This window comes from Marmota monax, unplaced genomic scaffold, assembly GCF_021218885.2.
Source record: "Marmota monax isolate L192 unplaced genomic scaffold, Marmota_monax_Labrador192_F-V1.1 WCK01_AAM20220418_F8-fsc00301, whole genome shotgun sequence".
In the NCBI taxonomy this organism is placed as follows: domain Eukaryota; kingdom Metazoa; phylum Chordata; class Mammalia; order Rodentia; family Sciuridae; genus Marmota; species Marmota monax.
The window spans coordinates 426,907-438,729 of NW_026694988.1; positions in this window are offsets into that span (position 1 = coordinate 426,907).

The following is an 11,823-nucleotide window of genomic DNA, read 5'->3' on the forward strand; positions in this document are numbered from 1 at the left end:
TGGGGAGGGACAGCGAAGCTCGTGCTCAGTCTGGTGCCATGCACATGGCTTCCACAGCATTGGAAGCACCTGGTCAACTTTCAAGAACATCTTAATATGCTCTTATTCATATATGGACTCTTAGAAAGGCTACTTTGCAGAAACAGAAACTAGAATGGTGGTTGTCAGGGGCTAGAATGTGAAGCAAATGGGAAGAGGTTGGTAAGGGCACAAACTTTTGGCTCTAAGTTCCAAGGATCTAATGCACAGAATGGTGATTGTAGTTAATATTGTATTGTTTACTTGAAGATTGATAACAGTAGATCATGAGTGTTCCTGACATACAAAATGCATGTTGTTTATGTGAGATAATGGGTGTATTAGTTAGCTTAGTTGTAGTCATCATTCACAATGAATATGTATGTCCAGTCATGTTGCATGCTTTAAGTGTACACAATTGTTTTTGCCAGATATTCCTCAGTAAGATTGGAAACATTTTGGCTTTAACTTGTCCTTTGTCACACACAAATAAACAAACAATATCGTACTCTATGTAAGAATATCTTAACATTCCCCGTTATTTTCTCTATTTTCTGAAAATTTTCACCATTGATTTTTGTGTACTAAACAAGAGAATGAAGACTATAAGCTTCATACTGTGGTCATGTCTATATCATCTGCAATTTGATAGATTTTTAATGATCATCTTTCTCCATCCGTTCATGTGTCCCTAGGCAAAGTCAGTTGTCCTTCAACCTGCTCTAGAAGTGTGGGCCTGCTGAAGGAGTGATCATAAATCCTCCTTTCTCCAAAGAGACTATTAGCAACCTCTTCCCCCTCACAGTTTCTATCACTGAAGCAGATTCACAGCCTAACTTCTCCCACCACACTCCCTCTTGCCCCAAGCTTCTTTAGGTTTTACAGATGCAAATCCACTACCCTTCAAGTCCTTGCCCTAGAAAGTTATAAGAACATCTCTTACCCAGAAAGAAGAAATCATGACCAAGGATGCAGCAGAACTGTGAACTTTGAAATTGATGTTGAATCCCTCTTAGAAAAAAAATGTATGACTAGCTCATGACTTTGGAAAAATTACTCCCTATACCTGAAACTCTGATCCAAGTCTCTTAAAATCTTCTTCACGAAAGTTTTGAGAATTAATAATATTTGTAAAACTCATAGCTTTTTCATCTAGTAAATATGGTTGTGTAATTAATAGGAGTTGATCTTACTATTTGCAAATTCTGATACAAATTAAAGAATGATCATAATACAGTATTTAAAAAGTAAATAATACCTACTTTTTTTTAAACACACTAAATAATAAATAGATATTTTTATTTTGCCTCCCTAGGTTAAACCGGCAGGCAGTACATTTATGTCTCTGTGACCAATGTGTGGAATTGTTTGGCTTATGAAATGTGAGCATGATTTTGAAAGTTACTTGTGTCAAAGAACACATTCATACTGCTAATGTAGTTTAAACTAAGTATCTTTTAAATGCCAGGCTTAAAGCCTTTTCATTAAAAGATTTATTGTCTCTTCCACTGTCAAATAAATAGCCATGCATTGTTTTTGAATAACTAATAATGATAAACATCTTAGATAAAAATTTAGACAACCTAATATGCCCAATAATGAGGAAAGATAATATTAGCATTTAACTTTAAAATGACCTTTCATTCTGTCACTAGCAGTTCATCACAGTTAAAATTCAACACATTTCTTACTTGACCATGGTGAAAATATAAAGACCTGTAAGATGCGAAGACCTCAATGGAGAAGTCGGAATTTAAAAAGACAAAGAAACCCATGGGTGACCTAGAATATCACATTGGGTGTTTTGTTATGCTGCTTCTGGGATTTAGTAATGGAAAATGTTGACTAATTTTGAGAAAGAAGTCATATGTAGTTTAAATATCAACTCTGTTTCAGACAGAATGAAAAGCAGAGCAAGACTTTATCCTCAAGAACACACTGTTTAGTCAAACAAAGGATTGTGAAGTGAAGCAAGATGAGCCTTAGATAACTTGAGAGGCTAAAAGAAGCAGAAGTCCAGGCTGGGGGATGAATGGGGAGTTTCAAAAGGATGCTGAGAGGACAACATTTAAGCAAGCCATTGAATAAGCTAGTCCAGTGGAAAGACTTGCAACATGTTTGAAGAATTATCATTTCCCAAGTGCTTTGAAACTGTTGAGCAAACAGTGCCGTAGAACAGGATGCAAGAATGATAATTGCTTGCACTGTTATTGATTTCCACTTCACTATTTCATGCTAGTGCACGAAACCAAATTTTTTGCAAACAAAAATTTTGCCTTTCACTGTTTTGTAGATGGCTTTTATGGTGCTGCAAAGCAGAGCTAATGACCGAGTATCATTGAAAAAGCCACGTTTCATGAAAGCATTCATCTGAAATGCTTTGCTTTTAAAGCTCTGGACCTCCTTCATGTCACAAATGTATACTAAGACTTTCCTCTGTTTTTTGGTGAGTTCCTAGCCCTGTTTTTTTTTTTTTTTTCTCTCTCCTACATCGTTCTCTTCCTTTGATAGACTTCCGTCTCTTTATGTTTGCTTCCTGCCTGTTCCTTGCTTCCTTATTTGACATACAAATCTCTGTATGCCCTGCTCAGTGGAGTCCTGGCAAGAGACTACCCATTGTGGACAATAGACAGAAGGCCATCCTGTGTCCCTCTGTGATATCCAATGGGTGCCCCAACTCTACTGTCCTAACCTTCTAATTTCCCTGCAGTTGGGATAGACATAAGGGAACAATTAGCACCATTCCTACTGTTGAAGGTGGAGAGAATAGAGGTAGAACTTTACCTTACCCTGTGGGGGAGTAGACAGTAACCCCAATGTCTCTCATATATCAACTCTTCTTCTTCATTGCACATTTCCTTTCCCCAAATCATTGAAAAATCTTACTTTAAAGAAAATCAAAAGTAAGATCATAGGATTCTTATGTATTGCTCTACCTTTGCAGGTCCCGTAACATTAAAGCAAGTGTCAGTATCAATCTTTTCTTCTTGAATCATTGATTTTTTAATCCCATATTCTTCTATCAACAGCTACTAATTGCAGCTGTCTGTCACTCTGGGGTGGACCGGTGAACAAAGGCTGTCTTTTCAGTCAGTGAATCTGGTGGTCTGCAGAGCTGCAAAGAGGTACAATGATTGAATTCTGCATCCAGCCAACTTTTTCAGGGACCATATAATAGGCTTACCCATCCAGCTACTTGCCAGCCAGCTTAGTACGAGGGGGGAGAGGCAGGATGTGTTCACCCCCTGGTTGCACACCTCTTCTTTTTTTTCTCACTTTGGTTTGATCTCTCAGTGTTATCTGTTTCTAACATTTATTTTTGATGCTTTAATTCTCTCTTTTTTAAAGCTTACATTTTACTCTAAAGATATATCTGAAATCAGGGGTATTACATGAACAAAGCAGCTTACACATGTTTTTCACCAAAAACCGAAGGCAGGGGGCGCTATACGCAAAGAAATCAGCGGCAGCAAGAGAATTTTCAAAGACAGACACCTGAAGCCGTTTATCGTGCCACATTATAGAATTGCTTTAAAATGTATCATTTCTCTCAGGTGCTGCCAAATGTACGATGATGCATGTCCTTATGGAGATACACAGACAGCAAATGTCACACACATATTCTTCTCATCGAAGAAGCAATGTGTTGTAACTAATAATGATTTCTTCAAATCACAGATTAATTGGTGTGCAATTAATTTAGCATATCCCAAACATAGCAGAGTATCCTCCACCTGAGTTCATCTACAGTAATGAAACATTTATGCAGATTGTATCATTGCTAGGATGATGAGATGTTATCCTTCTCAATAGAAGCTACAGTCTCACATTGACCAGATAAATGAGAAGTTAGAGAAGATTGGCAGGGGCAAACAAAACAAAGTTAACAAACAAATAAAAAACAAAAACAAACAAACAAACAAAACCCCAAGTCTTTGTTTTTCCTTCTGAATAGCTGGCATATTTTGAATGTTTTCCCCAAATGGTTAGAAGTTTAAAATTTCTTGTTCTGTAACTTGAAAACAGATCAAAGGAAAAATGAAGAGCAATGAGCATAAATTGCAGGAATTATAAGCACAAAAAGGTAAAATGTAGTACAGAATATTACATAATTTCAAAAGCCTCCTAAAAGAGCTAGAACTACAAACTTCGAAAGGTCAGTGAATATTGAAGTGTTTTGACATGCCATACGGATAAAGAGCCTCAAGGACAGGCAATTTGAATTGTTCCAAAAAAGGTATTATTTCTCTAAAACATTCACTTTTGATATTTCCCCATATTATAGTTATCTTCAGATTAAATTGCATAGGCAAGACATGGGAGACACTTTAAAAAGCTTTCCAGCAAGCAAAGCCCAACATCTAAGATGAATCATTCAGGATAAAGTATTCATCTCTTAAGTGTTCAAGTCTCCGAGACCTTCGGAAGATGCCAAAGTAAATTTGAATGTTTAGAGGGACTAACAGAGAAGTCACATCAATAGAATGAATTTCCAGGTTCAGTTCATAAATACTCAAATTACATCATCTAAATGTAATGTAATGTTTTAAAGTTCAAAATGAGAAGAAATAATATATTGACCATATCAGCTAAGGTGGAATTGGTGGTGAACAGAATTTGTACTGAAGCTCTTTGTATGTGGGAGTTTGTTCATTTGGAGAATTAGTAAAAAATACTAAGACAAAATGAAAACTTCTTTAATACCTTGTGATGGATTAATTGGACTGTTCACATATTCAGGGACTTAACTCCCACCAGCCTAGTGACTCAACACTCCTGGTAGTTTCAAATAAAACAAATCAATAACAAAGCAATAAGGCAAGAGAGGAACAAAATTAATGTTTTGCTTGTGATAACTACATCCCAGGGGGCAAGAAGAGATGTTGTTGTTGATACTAATTTTCATTCTTGGAAAGTAATCTGACCAAGACAAAAGAAGAAATATGTTATAGCTTAAAAATGTTTTCCTGTATGTTATATAATACATTTACTTATGGGTAGCTGATAATAGAGTGTCTTCACGTTAACTCTTCACTGGGTAGTATTTTACTATGGAAAGAAACAGAAGTCACATTTCATGTCCTCAAAGATGTTAATAGTTTGTTGAGGGAAATGGAATCATACACATTTAACCAAAGGATAAAAATGCATGATGAGGAAGATCAAGTCCAGCTGCTATCCCAACTAGAACAATTTTGAAAAAAAAAAAGGTCTGAAAGCAGAAATACCTGTGTTCAGATATTGGCTCAATGATTTTTTAGCTCTGCTCTTTATGCTTGCTCTCCATCTCTGTAGCCTATATCATCAACAAAAAGAGAGAAAACTGATTTTTCTTGTATAATTGTGAGGATGAATAAGAAAATATATGTAAAATCTCTTGACTCTTATAACACAAAATTGCTATTCCCTTGAAAACTGTATCACTTGGGACTTGGCACTTGGAAAGTAGGTCAGCAATAAAGTACTTGCCTAGTATGAATGAGGCCCTGAGTTTAATCCTCAGTAATGAGAAAAAAATTAAAACAGAACCAAATATATGTGCTTGCATGTGTGTGCATGCACACACACACAACACACACACACACAACCTCTGTGCCACTCCAGCAACTAGATCCAAGTATCATGGTTACATATGGAGCCTCTCTCTGGGCTCAGAGGCAACAGAGCAGCCTCCATGGGGATCTCCTTTTAGGTTTGTTCCCTTTTCTTTTCAATCCTTTTGCCTCTTTATGCTATTTTAGAGGCAGAAGTTATTACGTCCATGGGTGGAAGAGAAAGGGTTATAGAGGCCAGAAGAAGGAGGGTGGTAAAAGCAGCAGAATAATAGGGACACTGTCTGTCATGGATCCTATGCACTATGGAGCAAAGGAGGACATTCCCATGCTTTCACTCTTGTAAATGACATTTACTGACCATATAATACTCTCGTGGATGCTGATGTAAGAGCACGTGAAATAGACCTTTTTCATGGAACTTGAATTTTAGTGGAGTCAGAGTCAAGTGTCAGGAGTCACAGGGGCAAGTACACTAGATGGTAATAAGTGACAAAAAATAAATAGGAAGTGGAAAAAAGTGTGTCATAGAAATGCAAAAGTTTACACACTCTGGCCAGGGGAGGCCTTAGTAAAATACAAAGGACTTGAAGGAGAGAGTTGTACAGAGACCTGGCTAAAAGGGAATTCTCAGCACAGAGAATAACAAATGCATAGCCCCAAGTCAGGGGCAGCTGCTTGAGTAGAGGGAAGGAAAATCAGTGTTGACAGAGTAAAGCAAGTAACAGGTTGGGGGATAGCAGGACAAAATCTTATGGGAATTTAGAGGCTATCTTAGTCTGGGTTAAGACAGGATGGGGCATTGGAAGGTTTATCAGTCATCCACTGTCATAATAATTCAATGTAATAAATCATTCACAAAATGGATTGCTTAAAGCAACAATCATCTGGTAAAACTCAGACATGTTTAGGTAGCTGGTGTCAGCTGATTTAAGGTGAACTTCTTTTCACAAAAAAGACTTGGTTCAAGTCTGCTCTATGTGTCTCTTATCCTTTGACCCTGGGCTACCTGGGGTATATTTTGCTCATAGCAGTGAGGTCTAGTGCACAATGTCAGATAAGCCCCTGATGTTGCATCCACTAATCTCAATGGGTGACGCAGGCCATGTGGCTGTTGGAAGCCAAGGGGCAGGAACATTCACTCCACCTCTGGGTTGGAGAAGTGTGATCTCCCATTTCAAATGGTGTGGTTGCCATGGTAGAATCCATCATGGAGATTGGAACAGACAATTACATGACTAATTTATTTTGATAGAACAGGGCTGGCAGCTGTTGAAAACAGACTGAAAGGAGGAAAGAAGACTTGGAAGGATACCAATCCAAGAATGACCGTGGTGGCTTGGATATGGATGGTAGCAGTACAGATAACAGGGGATGTTTGCATTAGATTGTATCTTGAGATTATAGCATGACAGTTGTCAAAGAAAAATTGCAAATTAAAGGCAAGAAGCTTTATTCAAGACTCTGGAGTAGGGAAACACAGATTGTACCCAATTCCACTGAAATAAAAGATGAGAGGCTTCCTAGGTCCTGGGGTGAGCTGTCGCGACCCCTTGCCCGCAAGGAAGACGCAACTCAGGAATTTTCTTTCAGCAGTTTATTCAGGCCCTTGATATTTCTTCTTCTCTCTCTCGGATGCCCCTCCCAGCCTTAATAAAGCATCTCAAGCCCCAATGCGAAGCTGCCACGTGGAGCTTTCTCATAGGGTGGTGAAAAACCATGCGCCAACTCTCCCAAATAAGGAGTTGTTTGTCACAGACCACAGCGGAGCCAGCGCCATCTTGTAATGGCGACCATAGTCTGCAGAAACAGCAGAAGCGGCTCACCACATTTCCCCTTTTCTGTTTTCTTAAAACAATACAGGCGAGAGTAGAGGTCCTATCCCACTGTGCAGAAGTGACTGCATAGTATGACTCAGTCCCAAGGAGGGCCCTTCCCCAGATCTGAGGCCATATCAGCCGACGCCTTTTTTCATGGGGCGGGGCGTGGACGCGTCTAACCCGCATGCAATAGGACATGCTCTCCTTGAGGTCCACGTCAAGGATCACTCAAGTGCAGTGCCTTGCCTCGCATCCTGTATCGTGACGATGGTGGACGAAAGGGGGATAGCTGAGGCTGAACTGTGGCTGTTTATAACGACAAACAAGTTGACAGCACCCTGAAAGAAAGGCACGGACTTTAAGGTGATAGAAAAGCACTAGTGTGGAAACCCATCTGCGTGCAATGGCAGTAAGACCGGCAGAGTGCAAGGGCTTTCCAACACTAAGAGAATAACAAGGAAAGTCATGTCGATCCCAGTGCAATGTTATAATAACTTGGGGTGTAACGACCATGTCAAAGGTTTACTGTTTAAGATGCGCAAGCCAGACTTGAGGTGAGTTGCCATTTTCTAAAGCTGCAAGAGCTTGTATGATCATAGCCTTATTGTGAGCACTGCGGGCCTTAAGGCGACAGAGAAACCACAAACAGAGGAACATACCGAAGCAACACATTGCACCAAAAATGCCTACCCCCACCCACTCTTTGAAGAAGGAAAAAGCAGAAGATATCCAATCGGTGAATTGACCCAAAGTCACAGGATCGACACGGGTACTGTTCAAGACAGCTATCTGGGTTAGTTGAGACTGGATCATGTCTTCCGCTGCCATGGACCAATTTCCGGCCAAATATTCGCCAATGATGTGGGAGGCATTCCTGGAATCATTAAATCTGACAGAGGTTATGCATAAATGTGCACGTTGGTCAACACAACCCAAAAGCACCAAGTCAGCCAATTCTTCTACCTGAGCTTGGAGTAAATCTATTCTTTGGTTGGCAGCTAAAATCCCTGACAAAATATGTTGATTAATTGTATTTTGGGATTCAAGTATGGTGGAAGTTTGTTGAACAACTTGATTAATGGTGGCAGCAGTTTGTACTTGACTGGCCATGGCCACTCCGGCCGCAACCGCTGCAGCAGCAGACACCGCCACAGCTGTCACCACAGCTGCCGTAACTCCAAAATCCCTGCGGACTCTAATCAGTTCAACAATAGGAAAGGATTCTGGATTTGCAGTAACCTGGATCGGGACAAAGGTTGGAATTTTCATAACCATTGCCATAGTCCAGTGCCGCAGTCTGGCTGGGCACAAATCACAAGCCACTGAAGCAGGAACAAACTTTATTTTTAAACTGCAGGAAAACACTTCACACAGCTCCCGGGGAATCCTCCCGAATGCGCCAGGAGGCTTGTCCAGGAACCCCCAGCCGGAAATATCTCTCCCGGAAATCCCTCCTCCTGCACTTCCCCAACCAATGGGAACTCTCGGGGAATCCCCGGAAATCCCCATGAGAACTCCAAAATAGTGCGAGAACTCAAAAGTTGCGGCAGAGGCGGATAGTAATGCCTCTCCTGTCAATCAATACTGTTGGCAAAATGCCAGGGGCCATACAGACTCGGCCATGGCTCTCAGCATCTCCCCCTTTTTGTTTAATTAAACAACAAGCAATGTGGCTTAGGGACCGTGCCTGTTAGGCAGTCCAATTCAACATATGGTCCTTACCCGTCATTGGATGAACTGACCTCTAGGCGTCAGCCTCCTGTCTTAGGTTGGTACCACTGCAATTGGATCATACCCGTCACTGACTACCGGTCCAGCATACAGCCATACTTGTGGATAGGCCTTTGCACCAGTGGGGGGGGTGAGGTTCTTTGCCTCACCTCTGTTGGCCCCCAAATTTTAGACCATCACTAGTAGAAGGGAGGAGGATACAAAATGCCATGACACTAAGCCAATTGAGGGCTCCTTTGAAAAATTGTACCACCGGTGACACCATCAGCAAAAATACTCCAGCACTACCACAATTCGCTGTACCAACAGATAGTTCACAATGCATACAAGTGATACATAGTCCAGGCAAGGTCTGCAAGCAATTCAAAGCAGAGGAATCTGTCAATATGTCCATTTCCTCCCAAAGTAAATCAACTCCTTAATTGAGCATTACCTGTTGAGTTATTATTCATTGATGCATCAGTTTTTACAGTTTGTTGTGATAACTATCGAAGAAGCTGTAGTTTGGTTTTATCTTTGTCTTCACCGGCACTGGGGATGAAGATAGGAATTCTGGCAATGATGCTAAGAAAAAAATTATGTAACATTCCAACAGGCACTAAGAAAACAATTTTTTGAACAATTTACATTATCCTGAACAGAATTATTAAATATAATGAGAAGGAAAGGTGAAAGTAAACAAACAGATCTGTTAACCTCCTTATTTGTTCACATATTAAAACATTTTTCAACAGCTGTTTACCCAATCTAAATTAAACCATTAAAATCACGTGAATAAAAAAATTCGGATCCATTTATTCATGAGCGCTCCTCATATATGATATATGGACATACGCACATACAGACATACAACACAAAACAGAAGTGTGCACACATAACATACAACACATAAGACAATAGTAAAGGCCTTGTAGCTTTACCTAGGTGAAATCTCCATTGCGATGCTTAAAAACTCCACAGTCAAAAAATAAAACTGATCAGAAAAACATTAACCTAGGTCTGTATGAGCTCAAAAATAAAATAGAACTTTATGATGTGGGAAAAGGCAAATAATAAAATAAATATTGAAAAAAGCATCCTGGTTAATCACTGTCGCAGATGTAAGAATAGCCAAACTGGAGTTCTGGATATCAGCTGTTATGGATTTGAGTCAAATCATCTTCCTTTTGGCCTGTAGAAATTGTTTTAGTTAATCTCTCTGGAATCCAAATCGGCTGCTGTTCTCCCTGTGGAAAAACACAAACAGAACCCCGACTCCAGACAATCACTGGGTCAGGACCTTTCCATTGTCCTGTTAGAATATCCTTCCAAAGTACCTTAGGCTTATGTACATTTTTTGGACACATATGCCTTTCCGCAGCACTAAGCCCTGAGGAATCCAAATTTAAAAAGTTTAGAGTAAAAAGGGTTATTTTAAGTTTACCTTTGGGTGACATATACCCCTTTCCAATTCCCTCTTTTTGCTTTAGTAAGTACATTTTAATAGTTTGATGAGCTCTTTCAACTATGCCTTGTCCCTGTGGATTGTATGGAATTCCTGTTATATGAGTAATGCCAAATGATGAGCAAAATTGTTTAAAAGAGGTAGAAATATAACCAGGACCATTATCTGTTTTTAACTGTTTTGGAACGCCCACAGTGGCAAAATTTTGTAAGCAATGAGCTATAACATCTTTAGTTTTTTCTCCGGAATGAAGGGAGCCCATCAAAAATCCGGAAGAAGTATCAACTGTAACATGCAAATATTTTAATTTTCCAAATTGTGGCAAGTGTGTGACGTCCATCTGCCAAATATGGTTAGGTATCAGTCCTCTAGGATTGACTCCAAGATTAACTTGTGGTAAAAAGGTCACACAATTTTGACATTGTTTTATTATTTGTCTAGCTTGTTCCTTAGTTATTTTAAAATGCTTTTGTAAAGTATTAGCATTGACATGGAACCTTTTATGAAAATGTGTAGCTTCTTCTAGTGTAGAGAAAATATGTATGTCATGTGTAGATTTATCTGCTAAATCGTTGCCCAAACTAAGGGCTCCAGGCAATCCTGTATGTGCTCTGATATGTCCTATAAAGAATGGATCTTTTCTGTCCCAGATTACACTTTGTATAGCAGAAAACAAAGAGAAAACAGTAGAGGAAGGGGAAATCCTGCCAGCATCTTCAAGGGATACTATAGCATTAACTACATACTGACTATCAGAGAATAAATTAAATACAGAATCTTTAAACATCACAAAAGCTTGTAAAACTGCATTAAGCTCTACCTTTTGAGCTGATTGTTTGGGTACTAAAAATGTAAAAGTTTGATCAGGGGTAACTACTGCTGCTGTACCATTATTTGAACCATCAGTGAATACATTTGGAGCATTCATGATAGGGGTTTTTCTTGTCATTTTTGGAAAAACTACAGGATGCGAAGACCAAAAAGACAACAAAGGATTAGATGGTAAGTGATTATCAAATGAAACATTAGATTTACACATGATTATTGCCCAAGTATTTAACTCATTAGCTAACTCATCAATTTGAGCCATAGTATATGGAGTAATAATTTTATTGGGAGAAATTCCAAACACTCCCTTTGCTGCTTTTATTCCTTTGAGTATTAATTGTCCTACAGCCTCAGGATACCTAGTAAGAATAGTGTTAGGAGAATAAGATAAATGTATCCACAATAATGGACCTTCTTGCCAAAATACTCC